At 46.8% G+C, this 21,687-nt stretch overlaps 1 protein-coding gene across 5 annotated transcripts in view; it reads right to left on the bottom strand.

The window, feature by feature from the left end:
* The window catches only part of RPH3A (rabphilin 3A), a 342,231-nt gene that overhangs the window by 90,839 nt on the left and 229,705 nt on the right, over positions 1-21,687 (bottom strand). The window contains exons 1-2 of one of the 5 annotated variants that reach the window (XM_037743722.1): positions 19,716-20,227; positions 19,458-19,575 (exon numbers count right to left, since the gene is read on the bottom strand). The gene's annotated coding sequence lies outside the window, so the exon portion shown is untranslated. Of the gene's footprint in view, positions 1-19,457; positions 19,576-19,715; positions 20,228-21,687 lie in introns of those variants that run through there. The other 4 variants (XM_017543014.2, XM_017543005.2, XM_037743706.1 and 1 more) reach the window with 4 other exon arrangements.

Here is a 21,687-nt window from a genome sequence, read left to right as displayed (position 1 = left end):
GTGAGGTTTGCAATCAATGTAGTCATGATGAATGCAGACACATGCGTAGCCAACTCATTATTTGTGAATTCTATGTTCGCAAATTTGCCTACTTGCTAAAATTTATTTGGAACCCCAAAATCAATACCTGTGACCCTTTCATGGTCATTCACCGACATGCACAGAGTGACCAAAGCATTTGAGACACCTGACATGCATGCTCCTAGCTCAAGATAAACAACGCAGGTCTCCACCTTCTTGTTTTAGCTCCCGTGCTGTAATCAAGTCTCTTTTTTGGGGGGTCTATTTAGTGCCACATTTTTTTTTTTTTGCATTTTTGCACTTTTTGTTGGTAATTTTGCTGTTTAAAAATGGCCCCCAAGCATAGTGCCAATGAATGTTCCTAGGAGCAGGAAGGCTGTGAAGTGCCTCAAAGAGAAAATAATGCATATGATACACTTTGTTCAGTGCTTTCAAACTGAACAAAGGCCTCATGCTATTGGCCACAAGTTCAGCAGTATATTAAATGAGATGTCTTTACACAGAAACACACATAAAACAAGGTTATGTATTGATCAGTTGAAGATACTGGAAGCCTGTTAATAGAATCAATAATGTATTAAATGAGGTGTCTTTAAACAGAAACACATATAAAACAAGGATATGTACTGATCACTTGAAAATACTGGAAGCAAAACTAATAGGAACCTAACCCTGTATTTCTCCTAGGAGCAATGTGGTTCAGGATTTACTAGTTCAGTGTTTGTGGCAATTTTGCAGAACATAACTATCATGAGTAACAAGAATTGACTCTCTCTTTCTCTCTCTCTCTCTCTATATATATATACATAAATATATATATATATATGTATATATATATATACATAAATATATACACGTGTACACACAAAAATAAATATTATATATAAAATAATATAGTGTAATGTATTATATACATAATGAATACTATGCAGTATACAAATATATAAACTACTAGATTAATCAAAAGGCATTTTTACAGTTTCACTTTTCCTCTTACAATGAAGAATATTAAGCAGGACAGATGTTAGTAATTTAGGCTGTTTTCTATTTTGTTTTTCAGGATGTGGTGGACTCAAGGGGCAGATAATGAGATAATTGATGCAAATAGCCAATTAGGGAGGAAAAGTGCAAGGAACATAAAACATACCATCCTTAGGGCTTGTTTTGGGGTTAACCTCTCCCGCAAGAAGCTAACAGTGCATTTCAACGTGGTTCCTCTGCCATCACCTTCGTGGGGGCAGAAGGAGGTAAAGTCGAAGAAGGGAAAACTGCCAAGAGTAAACACATTGGCTTGGGGATTTACCAGGGACAGAAAGTTACAGGGGCCATCTAGCACACAGCCTTTTAGGAATCTGATCAGAAAATGAACAGGGGCGAAGCAGCAAGTGGGTTTGTAAGTGTATGGTCAATCTCTAGCATCCGCAGAGCATGCTCAGAAGTGGAAGGTCTGCAGTGAGCTAAGGGCGAGTGAGGGGTAGTTGCAAGCGGTTCATCCCCAGCCAGTCTGCCAATTTAGTTTCTGCAGTAAAATCGGTCACTGATAGGGGCTGCATTTGAGGGTTTAGGAGGGTTCACATCTTTCAAAGCTGAGGACAAGGGAGGACTAAGTTCATTTGGCCCTGATTTCCAGATCTTTCTTGAAGAAAGAAAGGAAAACTTGAAGGTCATTTCTTTCTTAAAGAAGAGTTGAAGTTTTGCAGATTTTTTTTTTTTTTCCCTTGATGGAGTCTCAGTCTGTTACTCAGGCTGGAGTGCAGTGGCGTAATCTCGGCTCACTGCAACCTCCACCTCCTGGGTTCAAGCAATTCTCTTGCAGAGTTTTTTCTTAGTCCGGGCTCTGAAAAATCAAGAAAGGAGGCTGAAATATTCCCAGAAGGCCTTCTTAATTTCTCACTTAGTTCTTGTTCATTGAGGACCATGGGGACATCGAAGCCGTGAAAGGGTTGGAATTTAAAGGTAAGAGGAGGTGGGGGGTGGGGTGATGTTCAACTCTACCCTAAGCCACTTCACCTCATGTTTCTGGAGACATCTCCTCCTCCTCAGTAATTACCTTTCCTAGAAAGCCTAGGGACCTATTTGACCTGAAGAGGTTAACTCTAGACACGTCACAGGGGCTCGTCCTGGCTCTGTCCTTTGCTAACCTGGAGCTCAGCAAGTTCCTTAAACCTCTGTGCCTCCCCTTTCTTGTCTAGAAAATGCCAGTTATAACTGTACCCTCTTCCCAGGGCTGATGGAAGAATGGGATGGAATGAGGCATGCAGAGCTCCTGGCATGGTGCTGGCCCATAGCAAATGCTCAAAAACTGGTAACTCTCATTGGGGAATAATGATAATACGCTAGCGTGAAATCCTCATTGCCAACCACAGCCCATAAGGTTTGAATTTATACGTATTTCCCCTTGTTTTTTCTGCCTTTAGCACTTCATGTCAACCTCTCCTCTCCCTGCTACAGTCATATCCACACTGAGAAGCCTGAAGTGTTCTTTTAAAATGCTTATATAGTGAGGGTTTTTGTGGCCCCAGATCCCCACAATGAGAAGAGCCAGGTGAGGCCACTAGAAGGAAATGGTCAAGAATGGTCAAAAGCTACTGGCATATCCCAGGAAAGCCTCATGAGCTCCCCATTGGCACAGCATACAACACCCCTCAAATATTTCACAAGGTAAGAGCATTTGTCTTAAGTCTTATGATTTGTTTGCAAATCCCATCCTTAGTTTGGGAGGTTTAGGGTCTATTGCACAGATGCTAACATTGAGGACCTGTGAGCTAAGATAACTCACCAAAGTCAGGCGGGTGGCGAATAGTCACATCCTGGCTCTGTCCTAGGACCACCTTGGAGGCAGGGTTAAAATGTCAATGCAAGGACCGCAACCAAACCAACTAAAGAAAAAACTCTAGGGGCGAGTCCTGGCGTGGCTACATTTCTAAAGTTCCCCAGGTGTTTGTAATGCACAGCCAGGGCTAAGAGCCACCTGCCCGCAATCCACCCTTCCTTCAAGCCAGTGCACCTCAAACTTGAAAGCACATCGCAATCACCTGGAGGGCTCCTTAAGGCACAAATCCGTACTCGCTTCCCAGAGCTTGTGATCTAGGAGGTCTGGAACAGAGCCCAAGAATTTGCGTTTCTAGTAAGTTCCAGGCAATGCTGGTACTCCTGGTCTGTGGATCGCATTCTGCGAACCACCACTTTATGCAATGCTGGAAAATCGAACCCAGGAGACTAAATGTTCTGGATCATGGTTTCCCTTCTTCTGGCAGCGCTGCCTTGTCCTGAATCAGAGCTAGTAACTCGGGCGTGCTGCGCAACCTCTACCAGAAACTGGGGAAAGCCAGGGGAAGCTGAGGGCTTGTTGCCTTTCCCTTTTCTTGTTTCTTTCCTTTTAAAAAATAATCCACCACTTAAGAGACTGCCCCTGAGCACTTACTGCTTGCTCCTCCACCAGCGGCCCAAACCCTTGCCTGCAATGCAGGTCTTCTTAAATATTGAATAAGCCTGCCGCTCCACCAGCTGCCATGGCTGGGGCTGAGGTAATGTTGATATTGACAAAGGCTTAATGTGATTAATCAGGGTAGAAAGATCAGGTTGCGGGGCTGTTTTATAAAAGACCTTCACGTTCTTCTCCATCAACAAAATCCCCCAGAGCCTTCCCACACCTTCCCTGCCCATTCTGCATCCCTTCCAAGGCTTGAGGACTTTTTTCCCCCTTTGCTGGTGTTGCTGTTTAATAACCCATTAAGTTAATTAGAGTTATCTGGAGAGAGGGTAAGGTTTTGAATAAGAGCAAGGATCATTAGGTTGACACGGTTAATATTCGTGTATCCAACAACTTACTGAGCACCTACTGCATGCCAGACACTAGGGGATGGTGTACTGGAGATATAGTGGTAAATAGAACAAATCATCATGTTCTGGTGGTGCCGACCCTCTAGTGGGGGAAATAGATGATGGACAAAATAAACAATTAAAATAGGTAGCAGGTACACAGTGTCAAGTGCTGCAGACCAGCAGTACCAGTATTGCCTGGAACTTATTAGAAATGCAAGTTCCTGGGCTCTGTTCCAGGCCTCCTGGATCAGAAGCTCTGGGGCGGGGGAGCAGATACGGATTTGTGCCTCCCTCCAGGGGAGGGAGGTACAAGTTTAAATAAGGTGACACTTGAAGAAAGATCTAAAAGAGGTAGTGGACAGAGGTGGAAAGGACTAACAGGGCCTCTTCTAGAACCGCAAGCTTGGAGATTACATCATCCTCATCAAAATAATAGTGACTAATGTTTGCTGAGCACCTGCAAAGTGCCAAGCCCTGGTCCAACCACACACAATATATTGACTTGTTAAATTCCCCCAAACAGCCCAATAATGCAGTTGTTATTGTTATCTTCATTTTCCAGATGAAGAAACTGAGAGGCAGAGAGATTTAGTAAGTCATTCAAGGCTACAGAGCAGCAGAGCTGGAATCGGAACCCAGATAGATTAGCAACTATCCCTACCCCCTCCCTCTACTCTGAGTCCCCTGCTTCTCTGGAAGGGGCCCCACATCTGTGGTAGATTGCAGAACAAAATCTCCCCTTGGGTGGGGAGGAGTCCCATTGTCCTCTTCCTTTCCAGGGAGTTGGTGCTGTGAAGAGTGGGGCGTGCAGGACTCAGCCTGTAAATGCAGCCCTTTCTGGGCCAGTCTGAAGTTTCCATCAAGCCTCCCCAAGTTCTGCACCTCCATGTGAACCCTGCATTGCAGGCAGGATGGCCTTTTCAAAATATGGATCACATCAGGTCACCCTTCTGCTTGTGAGACCCCGTTGCTCACAGAATCAAGACAAATCGCCATATCATGGCCCTGCAGGCACCACCTGCCTCATCTCACACCCGCCTCTTCTCACCCTCACATCTCACCCTCCAATTATGCTGGCATTCTTTCAGATCCTGCACTGCTACCTCAGGGCCTTTGCACGTGTTGTTCCCACTGCCAAGAACACCATTCTTTTCTCCTCTCTTTACTCAGTTAACTCCTATTCATCCTTCAGCTCTCAGGTCAAAGATCACTTCCTCTGGGAAGCCCTCCCAGATTAGGTCAAATTTCTTTGTGAACTGTGCCCCTCTCTTTAGAATCTTTGCCTTCATTTATCATTACACAGCCATTTGAATCATTTTCTACCTGCTCACAGGAAGATGCCAAATCTAAATTGTTTTCTGCCACATCCCAGCACTGAGCACAGTGCCTATCACGTACTATAAAGGACCGACTAGAAGATAAGGATTCTCCCCAACCAAATATTCCCCAGAAAACAAAAAATCAGTTCCTTTTTTTTTTTTGAGACAGAGTCTTCCTCTGTCGCCCAGGCTGGAGTGCAGTAATGCAAACTCTGCTCACTGCAACCTCCACCTCCTGGGTTCAAGTGATTCTCGTGCCTCAGCCTTCTGAGCAGCTGGGATTACAGGCACCTGCCACTACACCTGGCTAATTTCTGTATTTTTAGTAGAGACGGGGTTTCACCATGTTGGTCAGGCTGGGTCCTGAACTCCTGGCCTCAAGTGATCCACCCACCTCAACCTCCCAAAGTGCTGGGATTACAGGTGTAAGCCACCGCTCCTAGCTCAAAATCAGTCTGTCCAGGTTCTTAAAATGGTTTTCACACTGTTAAGCATTCTCTTCCCTCTCAATTTGCTTTCTTTTGAATAACAAAAGAGTTTGAGCAAATTCTTTCTCAACTTTTCAACCATCATGCAACTCCAAGTGGAATCTCCTCCTTTCCTGTTTGTCAGCGAAAGGTATTTGCAGTAGATGACTCTTACTAAAGTTATAAAACCTTTCTAACTTTCTTGGTTTAATAATTTACAATATGTATCAGTGGTGAAAGAACTGTTGTGTGGATTATTGCTTATTTTATATAACCAAGTGGTTTTAAGTATTTGAGTATAATACAGTTAATGAATCAAATGTTAATATTATAAAAAGACAGTTGACAAGTCCATTTCCATCCCTAATAGGTTATTTAGCTAAGTTGGGCAAAACATTTTGTGGAAGGAAAGGCAGATTCATTGTTTTATTGGGAAAATATGGACATAGAAGGTTATATTTGGGGCTGTGATTTACATGGTAGTAGATGGTCAATAGATATTTATCAAATGAATAGATGAATAATTGTATGTTGGTTGAGGGAATTCCCACATGGCAATTCAGAGACTAGACATTCACTTCTGAATTATCTTCTTTTTAAAAAATGAACGTGTACTTGCAACCTCACACAGCTGCCCCCTAATATGCATCTGGCTCTCAGGGAGCAAACTCCGTCTTGGAATATTATTTCTTCAGTTGGGCTCCAGAAGGCAAAACAATCAGGAGTGATGGGACTCAGGCTTGAGTCGATATCAGGAAGGATGACTTAGCTAACTGGCCCTTTCTGACACTACACAGGGCATCTTTGCAGGTGGAGTCCCCTCACTGGAGACACTCAAGCACATTTCCCAGGCAGTGAAAAAAAGGATTCATCCTCCTCCCAGAATGACCCATGAACCATTCCTGAATCACTCAGGAAACTTTTTCCACTGCAAATTCTTGGTGTGACCCTAAACCTTCTGAATCAGAATTTCTAGGGATAGGCTTTGAGCATCTGCATTAGAAAACAAATACCCCAGGAGATTCGTACACACACTAAAATGTTATAACCCCTAAGGTTTGCGATTGGACAAAATTAGAACCCAGACATTTGAATTTCTCAGATGAATAAAATTCCCTTCCAAATTTAGGGCTGTCAACTTGTTGCTTTTATCTTTTTAAAAAAGGAGGGATGGTGGGCACCAATCTTTTGTTTAAAAAAGAAGCTACCACACATTGCCAATGTTTTATTTTTAAAAAATATATTTTAACATTAAATAAGCAGAAAAGAGATAATGTCAGGAGAGAGGTTTTTTTGTTGTTTTTTGTTTGGTTGGTTGTTTTTGCTTTTGAGGCAAAGTCTCACTCTGTCGCCCAGGCTGGAGTGCAATGGTGTGATCTTGGCTAACTGCAACCTCTTGCTTCCTGGGTTCAAGCGATACTTCTGCCTCAGCCTCCCAAGTAGCTGGAACTACAGGCGTGCATCACCACACCCAGGTAATTTTTTGTATTTTTAGCAGAGTCAGAGTTTCCCCATATTGGCCGGGCTGGTCTTGAACTCCTGACCTCAGGATCTGCCCACCTTGGCCTCCCTAAGTGCTGGGATTACAGGCATGAGCCACTGCGCCTGGCCAAGTGTTTTTTTCCCTGCCCTATGAAAACTTGATTGGCAACATTTTGCCCACCTATAAATGCCTAGTTCTTCTCCTTTCACCAGGGCCAGTGGAAACTTTGTCACAGGCCAGATATGAATTTGGAAACCACCAGCGTAAGCAAAGAAACTTCAGGAGCCTTCCTGAATTAGGAAAATCCAAAGATGAAAGAAAGAGTTTGTATTGCCTGCTGCAAAATAATGGTGATAATGATAAAGTCCCAAGAGCTCCACTTGTAGGAACCCATTTAATCTCTACAAGAACCCTAGGAGATACCTGCTGTTATTAACAGCATTCCCACTCTGCAGCTGGAAGAAACTGAAGTACAGGGGGCTGTGGTAATCATCAAGTCTGCACAGCTAGCAAGGGGTGAAGCAGAGACTTGGACCCACGGAGCCTGGCTTTCCATGCTGAGGTCCTAGCTGCTGTGCTGTATTGCCAGCCAGCCAGCTGCCATGAGGGCCACACGTGCCTGGTGCACACACACATCCCAGGTTTCAACCAACCAATCCTTTATTGGAATGATGTCCATGAATTGGATCCAAGCTGGAAGGAGCTGAAGACTAGAGAATCGATTTCTGTTAGCACTTTATAATTTATTTTTTAAAAAGCACTTTTAAGTTGCTCTATCTTCACAATTGCAAATAGTAAGTAGACAGTGTAAACTGGGGGAACTGAGGCCTCCTTATCTTCTGTAGCCTGTGTCCTCATCTGCAAAATGGGAATAATGATAATAATGTCTCCTTCCCAAGGCTTCATGAGGATTGAAGGAGGTCAGTCACGTAATGCAAAGGGCAGGGCAGCCCACACAGAGTGCTCTGTGACTCCATGGAGAAGCACATGGACATCCACAACCCTGATAACTCATCCTCTCGCTCTCTATATGGGAGAGAGGGAGAGGATGAATTATCAGGCACATCTGGAACATGTACCCGAATGGACAGACTTTTAGCTCAGTGCTGATTCTAGCAATAGGGTGATGTAATGCTGGAAGCAGGTGAGGGGCCCCTCAGGGCATCAGAGACCAACCTGCTGTGCAGAACTGGGGCTGCCCTCACAGTTGGTGTTAACCAGAAATGACCACCTCATAGTGACCTATTGGGACAAAGGCTCCCATCCCAGATCAGCTGCCATCACAACCAGAGGAAGAATTTTCAGATCTGGAGTCTTCTCAATCCCAGGCTTTGGACAGCTTCTGGGGGCCTCCCTGGCCACTCAAGGACCCCCACTTCCAGCCGCTGTAGCATTTTACGCTCTGAGCATGTTCAGGACAAAATGAGCCTTTCTGCTTTCACCAAACTATTCAACATCAGTGTTACGTTAGGAAACCCAGGCCCTGGGGAGAGGACAGAGGCCCTGGGGAGAGGACAGAGGCCCTGGGGAGTGGTCAGAGGTGGTGTGGAGCCAGAATGCCTACTCCAGATGGGAGCAGGGTCTCTCCACACAGAGTGGGAAGTAGCCATTCGCTGGTGGGGGTGGGGGTGCGGGGGCAGCAGTGTCTCAGCCTGAGCCAGGGAACCACTCCCAACACATACACTCACATATTCCCACACAGACCACTCACACACATGTGCTCACACCATATTCCCCACATTCACAACCCAAATACACACACATGTACACACACTTACACACATATACACACAGTACAGCAGGCAGACCCAGCAGGACTTGGAGAAGATACAAACATCTATTTACCTAACCTCCCAGGGTACTATCTAAAAAAAGTTTCATCACACAAAGCACATTAGGCATCATCTTATTTCACTCTCAGACAGGTTTATAAAATGAATGCTAGTGTTATCCCATCTTACAGAGGAGGAAACAAAGGCTCAGAGAGACTAAGTCACTTTGGCAAAGGTCACACAGCCAATAGGTAGCAGAGGCAAGATTCGAACCCAGGTCCACCCAGCTCCAGACCCCACTGCTCTCTCCTGCATCCCTCCATGCATGCATGGTGTCTGACATTATGAGGATATTTCGCATTTGTTACGCAGAGAATCAAAACTGAAAGAATAAAGCATCTACGTGTGTTGCCAAAGCAATCATTAAATCTCTATTAAAATGAGTCTTCCTATCCTGAAAAAATCCCAGTTGGCCAGTGCAGGGGGAAAAAGTTTCAGAAATACTGTGGGTTGCTGGAGGGAAACTTGTATAATATAAGAAAAATAGAGAAAAAGCGGGGGATTTATGCCTTGGAGAAAAGCAACAATTAGAAGCAAAAGATTACGTGCCCACCTTGCAACGTGGATGGATCTTAAAAGCATAGCACTGAGTGGAAAAGAAGTGAGAACCTCTGAGAGCTTTAAAAATGTGTGTTTTGAAGGGACATACACAAATAAAAGAAATGTGCATAACCAGAGTAGAATAGGGTTGTCTATGAAGGGAGGGGAATGGAGTATGAGGAAAAAAGAGAATAAATAATGAAAAACAGAGGAAGAGGAGGGCAAGGATCAATGATGGCTCTGAACCAGGAAGTGAAAAAGAACTCAAGTCTCATCATCTCGCAGCCTAACAGATTCTTCTAATCTACGAAGCAAATAACAAGAGTCATCCGTGAATAACAGAGAGGCTGCAAATGAGGCCAGTCCCCGTCTCATTATAATCGAAAGCACAGTCCCCCTCCGGGTCACCGACATGAGTGTGCAGCATTTATTTCTCCCTGCGGAATTTTCCTCGAAGCGCTCATCTATTGTTTAGACAAGAAAACTTGCCTGGACCCCTCTGCAGAAGTTGGCCAAGGCTGGCTACATAAGTCTGCCCAGTCAGATAAACCCTTCCAGGGAAAAAGAAAAAGGAAGAAAGAAAATCTACAGAAACCGTGACAGGAGCCATCTGAAAGGCAAGCCTGCTGCCTGCTCCGTGTAAACTGAGCCTCCTCCCCCGCCAAAGGCCCAGCTCCTGCTCCAAATGCTGGCTTCTCCCACTTTCGTCCTTTGGAGCAAGCCCAGTGTGGCTGGCTCCCTTTTGAATGGGCCCAGCTAGCTCCAGGAACAACAGGTAGGTCTCTAATGATCAGAGAGGAAGCTGCAGACACCAGAAGCACATGTCTTCCATCACCTCCAGCTGCCTTTCCCATAGCCCCTGGGCTCCAAGTCTTTGAGAGAAATGCTTGGCCAGACACCTCAGCTTGCCACTTCATGGGGTGTCATCGCCTTCACCAAGTTATGATATTCTGCTTCATGCTGATAGATTAATCCAGCCACTACTCATGGGAGAGGGGAAAAAAACCCAACCTGTTGCCTTTTCTTCTGGGGGAAAGGGAACCGTGCATTTTAGCCAGCATGGAATGGGCATTTGTGGAGCTCCCTGAAAGGCCTTGACTTTGCCCACGCTACTGGTCTTGCCTCATAACCCATTGGCTCTTGGTTACAGCCAGGTCCCTCTCCATGTTCCTAGGATCACAAGTGCTACACCATTGCCAGGAATAGGTCCCGTTGCCACCGGAGTGGACCCTGATTCCTCTGGCCTTCTCCCCTGATGCCTGATCCATCAGTAAAGCCTGTCTGCACTACAGCAGAATTCACCCCAAATGTGGTCACCTTTTCTGCCGCCACCTGGTCCCTGCCCCGTCATGGCTCCTCTCACTGGTCCCCCTTTCGCCCCACCTTCTGTGTTCCCTTCTCCACTCAGAGACCAAAGCAATCATTATCAACATTGTAAATTAGGTCACGACACTCTGGCATAAAACCCTCCTTGCAAAATACAATCAAACCCAGACTCCTTGGCTCCCCTGGGAGATCCTGCCTAACCAGGACCCTCTCTCCCTTTGTCCCCATCACGTGACCCTTACCCCACTCACACCAGCTGTCGGCCTGTCCTTTGTGGACACCCAGTTGTCTCTGCTTTTGTACTTACTGCCTCCATCCCCCAGGTGTGGCTCATCCCTCCCCCCACCATCTATGCATGAATGCTTCCTTCTAGAAACTCAGCCTCCCCCTGGCCCTTTTTATAAATTAGTCTCACCCCTCCCTCCCCCCACCCGTCGTCTGTCATTCTCCATCTAGTCTTCCTATCTCCTTCCTCCATGGCACTTCACTTGGTCTCTGGAGTTCTCTTGTTTATGCGTTTACTTGATTGGTTTTGCCACCCACTGGGCCGTCAGCTCCAGGGTGCAGGGAACTCTGGCTCTCTCACTACTGAGTCTGCAGTGGCTAGAACAGTGTCCAGGACATGGCAGTGTGCGAGACTTGTCTGGAAAGGAGGGAATCGGGAGTGAGTCTGCAGAGAGCAGTGGTTCTCAAAGTGTGGCTCTTGAGCCAGCATCAACACCGCCCGGGAACTCATTCGGGGTGCAAATTCGTGGGCTCCATCCTAGTCCCACTGAAGCAGAAACTCTGTTTTAACAACTCCTGCAGGGGGTTCTGATGCAGGCTAAGTTTGAGAACCTCAGGCATTGAACCATCTGCAATCTCTACTCGATCCCCACCCCCAGGTGACCAGTGAGCGAGTAACTAGCTGGGTGGTCAGTCTTGTCAGGGACAGGAGTTAGGGAAGCGGAAGGGAGTCAGTCTCCTGCCCCTGACTGACCTCTGAGCTCTGACGGAGGCTTTTGGACAGATAGTCCATGCTGGGGCCACGTAGAGAATGCCAAGCCTGGGAGGGCTTCACAACCACTGTGTGCCACCAGAGCAGGAGGGCAGAAAACTCACCCAGAAAGCTGAATCTTTGGCCTTTCGAACATTCTACAAAATTCCAAGCATTTGGCTTGAAGGTAAGATGACCAACTCATCACAGTTTGCCCAGGCCTCTCTCCATTCTTTGTTGTTGTTTTGTTTTGTTTTAGACACAGGGTCTTACTCTGTCACCCAGGCTGTAGAACAAACAGTGGCACAACCACAGCTCACTGCAGCCTCAACCTCCTGGACTCAAGTGATCCTCCTGTCTAAGCCTCCCAAGTAGCTGGGACTACAGGTGTGTGCCACCATGCCCAGCTAATTGTTTAACTCTTTTATAGAAACAGAAGTCTCACATGTTGCCCAGGCTGGTCTCGAACTTCTGGCTTCAAGTGATCCTCCTGCCCTGGCCTCCCAAAGTACAGGGATTACAAGTGTGAGCCATCCCAGGACCCTCTTCAGTTCCAGGCAAAGCTGGATGATTGGTGACCCTACTTGGAGCCCTTATCACCTGGAGTCTCAGAAACTCACAAATGCATTCCCTTTACAAGTAATTTCTGTGTGTCTTAAAGATGGAATGAGCAAGACAGAGGAGTTAGGAGAGGAGGAAGACAGAGAGAGATCAAGAAAAGGAAAGGAGGAGAGGCCAGGGGCAGAAGAGAGAGAAAGGCAGAGAGGGAAAGAGGGGGAGAAAAGAGAGACTGCAAGGAGAAAGCAGGGAATTTTTTTAAAAGGTGGGAAAACTAAGGAGACAGGGGCAGGGAAAAGGAGAGAGAGAGAGGGAGAGATAAAGACAGGGCCTTAGGAACTTAACACCACAGTGACAGAGGAAAAACACAGGCAGGCAGAGAGGGAAAGGGGAAAGCGTGCAGGCAGGAAGGCTGTGCGATGGAGCGGGCCACACAGATGCTGTCTGGCAGCATCTTGCATGAAAAGCCTCCCAGCAAACTTCGAGAAACGATCTCTCTTCTCTGCAGCCCCAGAACGCCGCCCCGCCATCAACGGCTGGCACCAAAACCTGCTTACATAATGTGTTCTCTGCTGAAAGCTGCTTCCATTCACAAGTCACCACTCGTCATTGTGTAGGTGCATTAAAGAGGAAGAAAAGGAAAAGTAAGAGAGGAAAAGAACGAAAGAAAAAGGCAGCTGAATGAACTCACTCAGATTATATTGAGAGATGAGAAGATATTTTCCCCCCTCGCTCTCTAAATAAATCCTTCACGAACCACACGTCATTATGATGCTGTCAGATGAGTTTCCTCTTGTTGATTAATTGCAGGGGGTGGTAAAACACCCAGCTTCCTGAGGCATGTTATCATGCTCACTGGATGGATTACTAAACCAGAGTCTGACAGGGCTCCATTACAGTCAGCTTTAAACGTGTGTTATATGATTAAAACTAATGACAGCAAGACAATTACTTTGAGGAAACCACAGTGACATTGCATACGGCAGCCTGGAGCCTCAGCACTGCTGCCTCCCTTCTTTTCCTGGCCCAAATGGGGAGCAGAGTTGGGCTAAGAAGAATCACTTTTGGCTGGGTGCAGTGGCTCACAGCTGGAATCCCAGCTCTTTGCGAGGCTGAGGCGGGAGGATAGTTGAGCCCAGGAGTTTGAGACCAGCCTGGACAACATAGGGAGACACCATTTCTACAAAAAATTAAACAATTAGCCCAGCGTGGTCATGCCTGTAGTTCCAGCTACTTGGGAGGCTGAGGCAAGAGGATCGCTTGAGCCCAGGAATTCAAGGTTGCAGTGAGCTATGATCATCATGCCACTGTACTCCAGCCTGGGTGACAGGGCAAGATCCTATCTCAAAACAAAACAAAACAAAACAAAACAAAACAAAACAAAAAACTTTGTTCCCTCAAATCCCAAAAGCCAGGCCTGGCTGGAAAGCTGGTTATTAAGGCCTTGCCATTAAGCTATCTGAGAAACTGAGTCCTGGGGTCCTGCCTAGCAAAAAATGACTCCTTGGAAGCATCTGAGGTTAGCAGGGAATGGGAACAACATGCTAGGTCCAGGTCACGCTCCTGTGGGATTCAGCAGCAGAAAGGAAATGGTACATGCAGGAGGCAATGGGCTTGGTCTTACCCTGCTCAGCCCCTTGGGGGTCACGGGGGCACCTTGGCAAAATGTCAGAGGCTTACAACACACTTTGAACTGTTATAGTTAACACGTGTGAAAATGTTTTGCGTTTCCAAAAAAAAAATTGCCTTCACTTACAGCAGTGGGGGCTCTGCACTCAGAGTTTCTGGTACAGCAAGTCTGGATAGAACCCAAGAATATGCCCTCCTAACAAGTTCCTGGGTGATACTGATATTGCTTCAGGGTGGGGAGAACCACAATGAGAACCACTGAGTTAGATGAGTCACCTGATTCAGGCTAGTCAGATTACTCCAGCCATCAAGAGCTCTTTGCCCCCCAACAGAACGTAAACCCAGGAACATCCACGTTTCTCTGTCCTTTGCCCTTCTTTTGCCTGCAAGCCAAGTAATGTAGCCCCCCTCTCCCTGCTCCAAGCAACCAAGCCAGCTTCACTTTTAGGAAAGGCTCCTACAGCTTCTCATTATAGTGTAAATGACTAATAAGGCTGGATGCATTAACTCACTCCAAAGCATCTGTTCTTTAACCAAGAGCAAAGCCTTAAGAAAAAGAATGAAACTTGAATGATGAAAATTTCAGGTATCAGTGAACTGAATGTCTTTGGGTGACTCAGGGAGCCCTCTTTGTACCACACCTCCAAAAAGATCACATTATGTAGGTAGCCACCTACTTTAAGTCCCAAAAGGAATATCTTTTATTTTATTCTTATTATTTTTTGAGACAGAGTCTTGTCCCTGGCTGGAGTGCAGTGGTATGCTCTTGACTACTGCAACCTCTGTCTCCCAGGTTCAAGCAATTCTCCTGCCTCAACCACCCAAATAGCTGGGATTACAGGCACACACCACCACACCTGGCTAATTTTTGTATTTTTAGTAGAGACAGGGTTTTACCATGTTGACCAGGCTGGTCTTGAACTCCTGACCTCAAGTAAGCCACCTGCCTTGGTCTTCCAAAGTGCTGGGATTACAGGCATGAATGACCCCACCTGGCCAGGATTGTATCTTCATTGCCATTTTATTCCCAATGCCCACCATAGTACCAGGCATACTGTAGGTATTCAATAAATGTGCAATGCATGATAAACAGCAATGGGCATTCTGGCAGGAAGAGAGAGAGGCCTGTCCTTTGCCTGTAAGAAATCTGAGACAAGAGCCAAGTCCTTCCAAACCTTTCACCAATGACTCATCATAATCAACAAACACTAACTGAGCACCTACTGTGTGCAGGCCTCTGGCTGGACCACAGGCCCCAAACTGACATGTTCACCAGTCAGTCAGTTGGGCTTCATTCATTCATTCATTCATTCATTCACTCAGTAAGTCATTGCTGAGCACCTGCTGTGTGCTGACCCAGACAACAAAAAATGAAGACAGCACACACAGACTTGGCCCTTAAGGATCTCACCCTGTAGCACCTGAGGACTCCTACACAGAAGCACCATAGCGGGAAAAGCACTTCCCAGGGGAGAGAGGGAAAGCTCAGGTTTCCTGGAGAAAATATGTGGCTCAGAGCTTATAGCCTGCGATGATTCAGCAAAAACCTCCCAGGGACTTGAAGGAACAAAAGACTGAGTGGTCAGCAGGGCTTTTCCTCCTAGAACTCTTCTCTGGGGCCTACCCACCATGCTCATGACTCTCCTGTTAGTTGCTTAGATCCTCACAAGCCAAACAAAGAGGGAGTCATTATGCCCATTTCACAGATGAAGAAACTGAGTTCTGGGAACCTGCAGCAACCGGAAAACTGCAGTGAGGAACAGGAGGGGCTGGCAGCTCCTAACTCCGAGCTTCATCTTCACTCTCATGGGTCACACAGTTACACAGCCCAGAGAATTCACCTTCCTCTACCTCACCCTACTCTTGTTTTGGTCAGGGGTGATTTCGCTGTTACCGTCACCAACATCGCCCCCACTGCAAACATTTGTTGGACATTTATTCCTTGCCAGGCTCAGTGTAAAGTGATCATTAACTCTTAACATTCTCACAACTGCATTCTTATTCCCATTTTTTAGATGGGGAAATTGAGGTCCAAAGAGGTGAAGTGACACAACCAGAAAGTGCTTAGGACCAGGATCTAAGCCTAGGAAATTTTTTTCCAGAGCCCATCCTCTTAATCCCTATATGATGCTACCCTAATACATCCAATTTAAGAAACTGAGGCTCAGAGAGGTTAAGGCCCTTGCCTGAAGTCACACAGCAAGGTCAGAGTCAGAATTAGAACTAACATCTGACTGCTTCCAGAGCCCACTCTCCAGCCCCTGGCTGGTTAAGGAGGCAGACAGGTGTGAGGCACAGAAAGGAGGGGGCTATTTCTGCAGTACCTCCTTCACTCTCTCAGCACATCAAGGCTCTTCATCCTGGGTGGAAATTAAATTATTTAAATTCATCGGCTCCAGTCCATCATGACTGGGTCCCAGAATTATTTTTATCCCAGATTACGGCCACAGCTCTTAACAGAAATAAACCACACTGTTTTCTTCTCGTTGCCATCACATCAACTCCTAACTTATCTGCAATTACAATCAGCTCCCCACTGACAGGGGATGAAGAGCAGAAGACAGGTCCATGCGTCATGGTGGTTTTTATTGGAAAACCATAAACTCTGTAGGACCCATTCACAGAGTGGGAAAGGTTAAAGAGTAATATCCCATCCTACAAAGAAAGCCCAAGAGCAATCACCCCCACCGATTGCACATCTTCAGACAAAGCAGCCAGTTTGTGTATGGAGCAATAAGGAGAAAGGCAGAGTGGGCTGGTGGGACTGAATTCCCAGGCTACCCCTGTGGAATCACAGAATCTCTGACTGCTGCCTCTCTCCTGCCAGCAAGAAAGGAAATGTCCACATTTGTCTCCATGGCTAAGCTTCCTGATTACCAGCACAGGCTGGAGAGACACTGCTGAATGTCCTACCTCTGTGCGTCAGGCTGAATGGGGGGAATAGGGGCTGCTGGAGCCAGGAGTGAAGGGATGATACCTTGGTCTTCATAACGGTGGGTTTGTATGTTGCTGCCATAACTTACTGTGTGGTCTTGGACAAATTGTTTTCCGTCTCTGGGCCCCCTGGAAAGGGTTAGACTAAATCAGAGGTTCTGAACTTGGGGGGCTGGTGCTCAGATGGGCATTAGGGAGGATCCAACACCCTGATTGTGTGTTTGTGTGTATATATTCTTCTTTTCAGAGCAGAGGCATTCCAAGGAGTCCTTGCTGCTACTCCTGAGAAGAGTCTCTATGGAGCCTTCAAGTGCTGCGAAATCTGCATCTCTGTGCATCTAAGGCCATAAATAAAGCAGACCCCTTTCCAGCTGAGTTCAGGATTCTAGAAACCTAGGAAAGTTCTCACGAGACTCCTCTATCCCAATTCACCCCAAACTGGGCCACTCCCTGACACAGGATAAATTCTCGAGCACAGTGCTAACCCTTCCTAGAAATGTGGGCATGCGCACTCACAAACACTCACACACATACCTCTCCCATAGTCACAAAAACCCAGAACTGGAAGGGGCCTTAGGGCCATTGGGACAGACTGCCCCATTGCATAGATGGGGAAACCGAGGCCCAGAAAGTGGAGACAGCTGGAGCTGGAACCCAGGTCTCCTGACCCAAGTCCAAGGCTCTTTCCAGAAGCTTCTGTTCCCCTCTCCCTGGTGCACCACAATGCACCACTTCAAATATGACGGAGGAGGAGGGAGGGCAGCCTCTTGGATCTTGGCCATCCCTAAGGAAGTGAGGCAATGGGGAGATCGTTGGGAAGTGTCCACATCTGGACAGCCAAGTCCTACCGATCCCAGCTGGGCTGGCATGTACCACACAGCTAAACCAGTTGTTAAAAATATTAAAATAAAAAAATGAAATGGTGATGCTGCCCTGAGGGCTCCGTGGCTCTCTTGATAGTCCCCTAAGATCCCCCAAACCTTTCCATAATCCAGCAATTAAAAGGTTTGCCCCCGGAGGATCCCCTATTCCAGAACCCTAGCCATTCTGATCAATTAGTACCAAATTTCAATACTTTAAATGTCACCCATAGCCAGATCTGTGGTTCTTTTTTTGAACAAAATTTCCTCACATTCATTATTCACACTTGAGGCTTCCCAGTGAGGAAACTAAGGCAGCTTCCTCCTCAAGGTCACCCAGCAAAGGAAGCTAGGAAGAAAAGTTAGGGATTTTGAGGACCAAATCTTTGGCACTAACCACCAGACAGCCCTCCCCTTTGGCCTCATATGTCCTGCCTGAGCAGGTACATGCCCTGGAATTGCAGCATCTCTTCTTGGCTTTGGGGCTAGAGAAAAAAAGAAGTGAGTGAACTCTGCTTATATTTCAGGCTTGCCAATCTCTGTGGCTGTTGTTTCATTCCTCCCACCTCCAAGAGCAAGAATCTAAAAAGGAAATCCTTGGGGGTGCAGAACACTGAGGTAGCCCCTGAGATAATAGCAAAGATGCTAAAAATAAGGGCATTCATTTCCAGAAAAGTAGATGTAATCAAAGCAGAAAGCAGAGCGAAATCCCCTTTTGATGGGTCGCAGATTAGCATCAAAGGCATTTCAAAATTAAATGTGAGCTTTTGGATTCAGTTTCAAGGTACTTCCACTTCCCACTCACTAACAGGTTGGTGCAGCCTTAGCCCATCAGGATCTTGGAAAAAGAAACTAGTGCAGGGGGATGGTCTGCCCTGGAACAAAACTGAAGCCAGGGCCTGGAATCTTTCCCCAGAATTTGAACAAGCACCGTTACCGTCCTTCCATCTGAGACAAACTCAAGGATAGAATCTCCCAAGCTAGTGCCGGGGCACTCCCCCATTCAATTACTTACAGGTTACACCACCTGTGAAAATAAAACATAATCTGCTCTGCAGGCAGTGGCTTCTCCCTTCTAGCCTGCCTGACCACTCATCCCAAGCAAAGTGTGGCCCTTTTCTAGCTCCCAGGTCTCCCATCTCAGGAAAGCCAGAACAGAGAAGCTCGCGAAAACCACCACAATTAAATTACTCAGCTGCTCCTGGAAGATGGTACAATCTAAGCTCTGTCCTATGCAAATCTCACCCAGTGTGCTCAGGCAAGAGCTACCCTTCCAGGTGACCCTCTCCCCTCCAGGAATAAATGCTCACTTGCTAAGTCAGAACATCCAGAGTCCCTCCATGCCAGACTAGCCAGCCCCACGAAGGGTTAACTCAGAGAACTGCCGGCTACTTTCACCAGCTTCTGCTGCAAAGGAGAGGGCAAATTGGGCAGAAGCTACAATCTTGATCGCATTGCCTACAACATGAGCACATTTTACCCTCTCTCTGGGCACTGAGCCAAAATCTCATTTGGCTTTGGGATGCCGCTTAGGTGATAAAACACTGCAGAATATAGGCAAATAAGCATAGTCGTTCCTCGACACCCTTCTCCTCCCAACTACCCTTTATCCCACCACGCACACACATCACAATTGAGATTTCAATACCCCTAGCCCATATCCACAACCCAGGAGAATATCACTTACCGCGCCGGAGGATTGCAGGGGGAACGGGTGAGACAAATTCTTGCCAACTCCTCCCTTCCCTGCCGGCTAGGAAGACGCTAAGTCCCAATGACTTGGTTTAAAAGCTCAGCGGAGGTGCCTGAAAGAAAATTGTTCATTTGACTCTCCTACTCTTCCCAAAATAAAATCAAAGCACCAGTGCACACACATGTGCACACACAGACACACAGACACATCAACTACCCCTAAATCATGCAGGACTGAGACAAAAAGAAATACCACTGCTAGAAGCGGAGGAAACTCGGACCAGCCAGTGAGTCAGTGGACAGGGACAGTGGCTCCCTCAGACTGTCCTCCACACGGATGAAGGTTTTCGCTCTGTGAGTCTCTCTCTCTCTCTCTCTCTCTCTCTCTCTCTCTCTCTCTCTCTCTCTCTCTCCCCCTCTCTCTCCCTTCTTTCTTTCCAGTCCGCGTAGGCAACTCTGGGCTGCTGGCAGTAGACGAATCAATTGCTTCCCCAGAGCCGGATTCTGCCGCGGCTGCCACCACTACCGCAAAGCCCTGTGTGAGCAAGGGAAGGGGGGAGGCAGCTTCCCAGTGCAGGGGGAACCAAACGGGAACCAAGCCTGCCTACCACCCGTGATTTATGTGTGCGGGGTCTGGAAAAAGAAAGGTGGGAGGCCGGGAGGGGAGGTTGGGCGCACCAGAGATCCCAGCTGGTCGGAACAGCAACCAGGGGATTGGCGGTCAGCACCATGGACAGCGCTAAGATGCGGCGGAGGAGGGGATGGGCGGGAAGTGAACTCCCAGGCAGAGAAGTTAAGTAATTGGATGGTTAGAGCAGAGAAGGGGGAGTCCGGAGGAGTAGGGGACGGGACTTCTCGACAATACACAGTCTAGTCAGTGACAGCTTACCTACCACACACTTGTTCTAATACTGTCGCTCACTCTCAGAGCAAAGGAGCTATAACTTAGCAGCCCCTGTCTCCCGCACGCCCCCAGTCCTGCATTGCTCCTCTCTGCTCAGACAAGAGTTTGGCTCCAGTGTGGGAAGCTCCCTAAGTGCTTTTCCCCCCTCGAAGTTTTGCCCAGCTGACCTGTCCTCACCCCCAGTGCTGCAGATTTCTGACCTGTACCTGGAATTCCTTAGAATTCATAGCAGAAAAGCTGAAGCTTAGGAAATGGAAATTTCTAAGGGGCAGGATGGCTTATCTGAATAAGCACTTGATAGTTTTCTGGAAGCCAGATCCAGCCCCCATACAACCTTGGAAAAGTCATTTAATGTTTCCAAGTCCTATCTGTAAAATGAGAATATAACGACCTTCTTTTTCCTAAAGACAGAAAGTAAGAGGTTAAAATGCAAAAATAAGAACACCTAAGCTGTGAGCTGCTAGGATTCCATAATCCATAACCTGTCCTACAATGCAAATGTTTAGACAGAGTGATAAAGGAATTGACAGCCCATCTAGGATGGTATGTGCCAACTGCACCCTTCAGCATGTGATTTGAATAGAATGAAGGGAAATTTTAAGTCTCAATCAGACCATGACTCTTGGCCAAAAATCCTTCCCTGAAAGATCCAGACTGGCTCTCTGAAGTGAAATTGCTGTATGGACTAGGAAATAAAAGTATCAAAAGGGGAAATATATAAAGAGGAATGGATGCTCATGGCTCCCAGTGCTCCAGATTTCAAGGGTCCTATTCCTGCTAGCTTTGGGAAAGGGCTCACATTGGAAAAAGTTCAGGAAATCTCAAACAGACCAAGATCTGCTTAGAACTTCTCTGCAAAGTGAAGGAGAACTCTCTCTATTGGAGACTCACATCTAAAGCTTCCCATCCAGATGGCCCAGGGTTAACTACTACATTTGTCACTTACTTCTCTCCATGAGAGCCAGGACTTGAAATGAGACCATTTAGAGCTTCATTTAAAAAAAAAAAATTTAAGACAGTGTCTCGGCCTGGCACAGTAGCTCATACCTGTAATCCCAGCACTTTGGGAGGCCGAGGTGGGTGGATCACCTGAGGTCAGGAGTTTGAGACTAGCCTAGCCAACATGGTGAAGCCCCATCTCTACTAAAAATACAAAAAAATAGCTGGGTATGGTGGCTCATGCCTGTAATCCTAGCTACTTGGGAGACTGAGGCAAAAGATTCATTTGAACCCAGGAGGTGGAGGCTGCAGTGAGCTGAGTTCGTGCCATTGCACTCTAGCCTTGGCAACAAGAGTGAAGCTCCGTCTCAAAAAAAAAAAA

This window comes from Cebus imitator, unplaced genomic scaffold (assembly GCF_001604975.1).
Source record: "Cebus imitator isolate Cc_AM_T3 unplaced genomic scaffold, Cebus_imitator-1.0 Scaffold8, whole genome shotgun sequence".
NCBI lineage: Eukaryota > Metazoa > Chordata > Mammalia > Primates > Cebidae > Cebus > Cebus imitator.
Note: the sequence above shows the minus strand (reverse complement) of the source record. Positions and strands in the feature narration are given on the sequence as shown.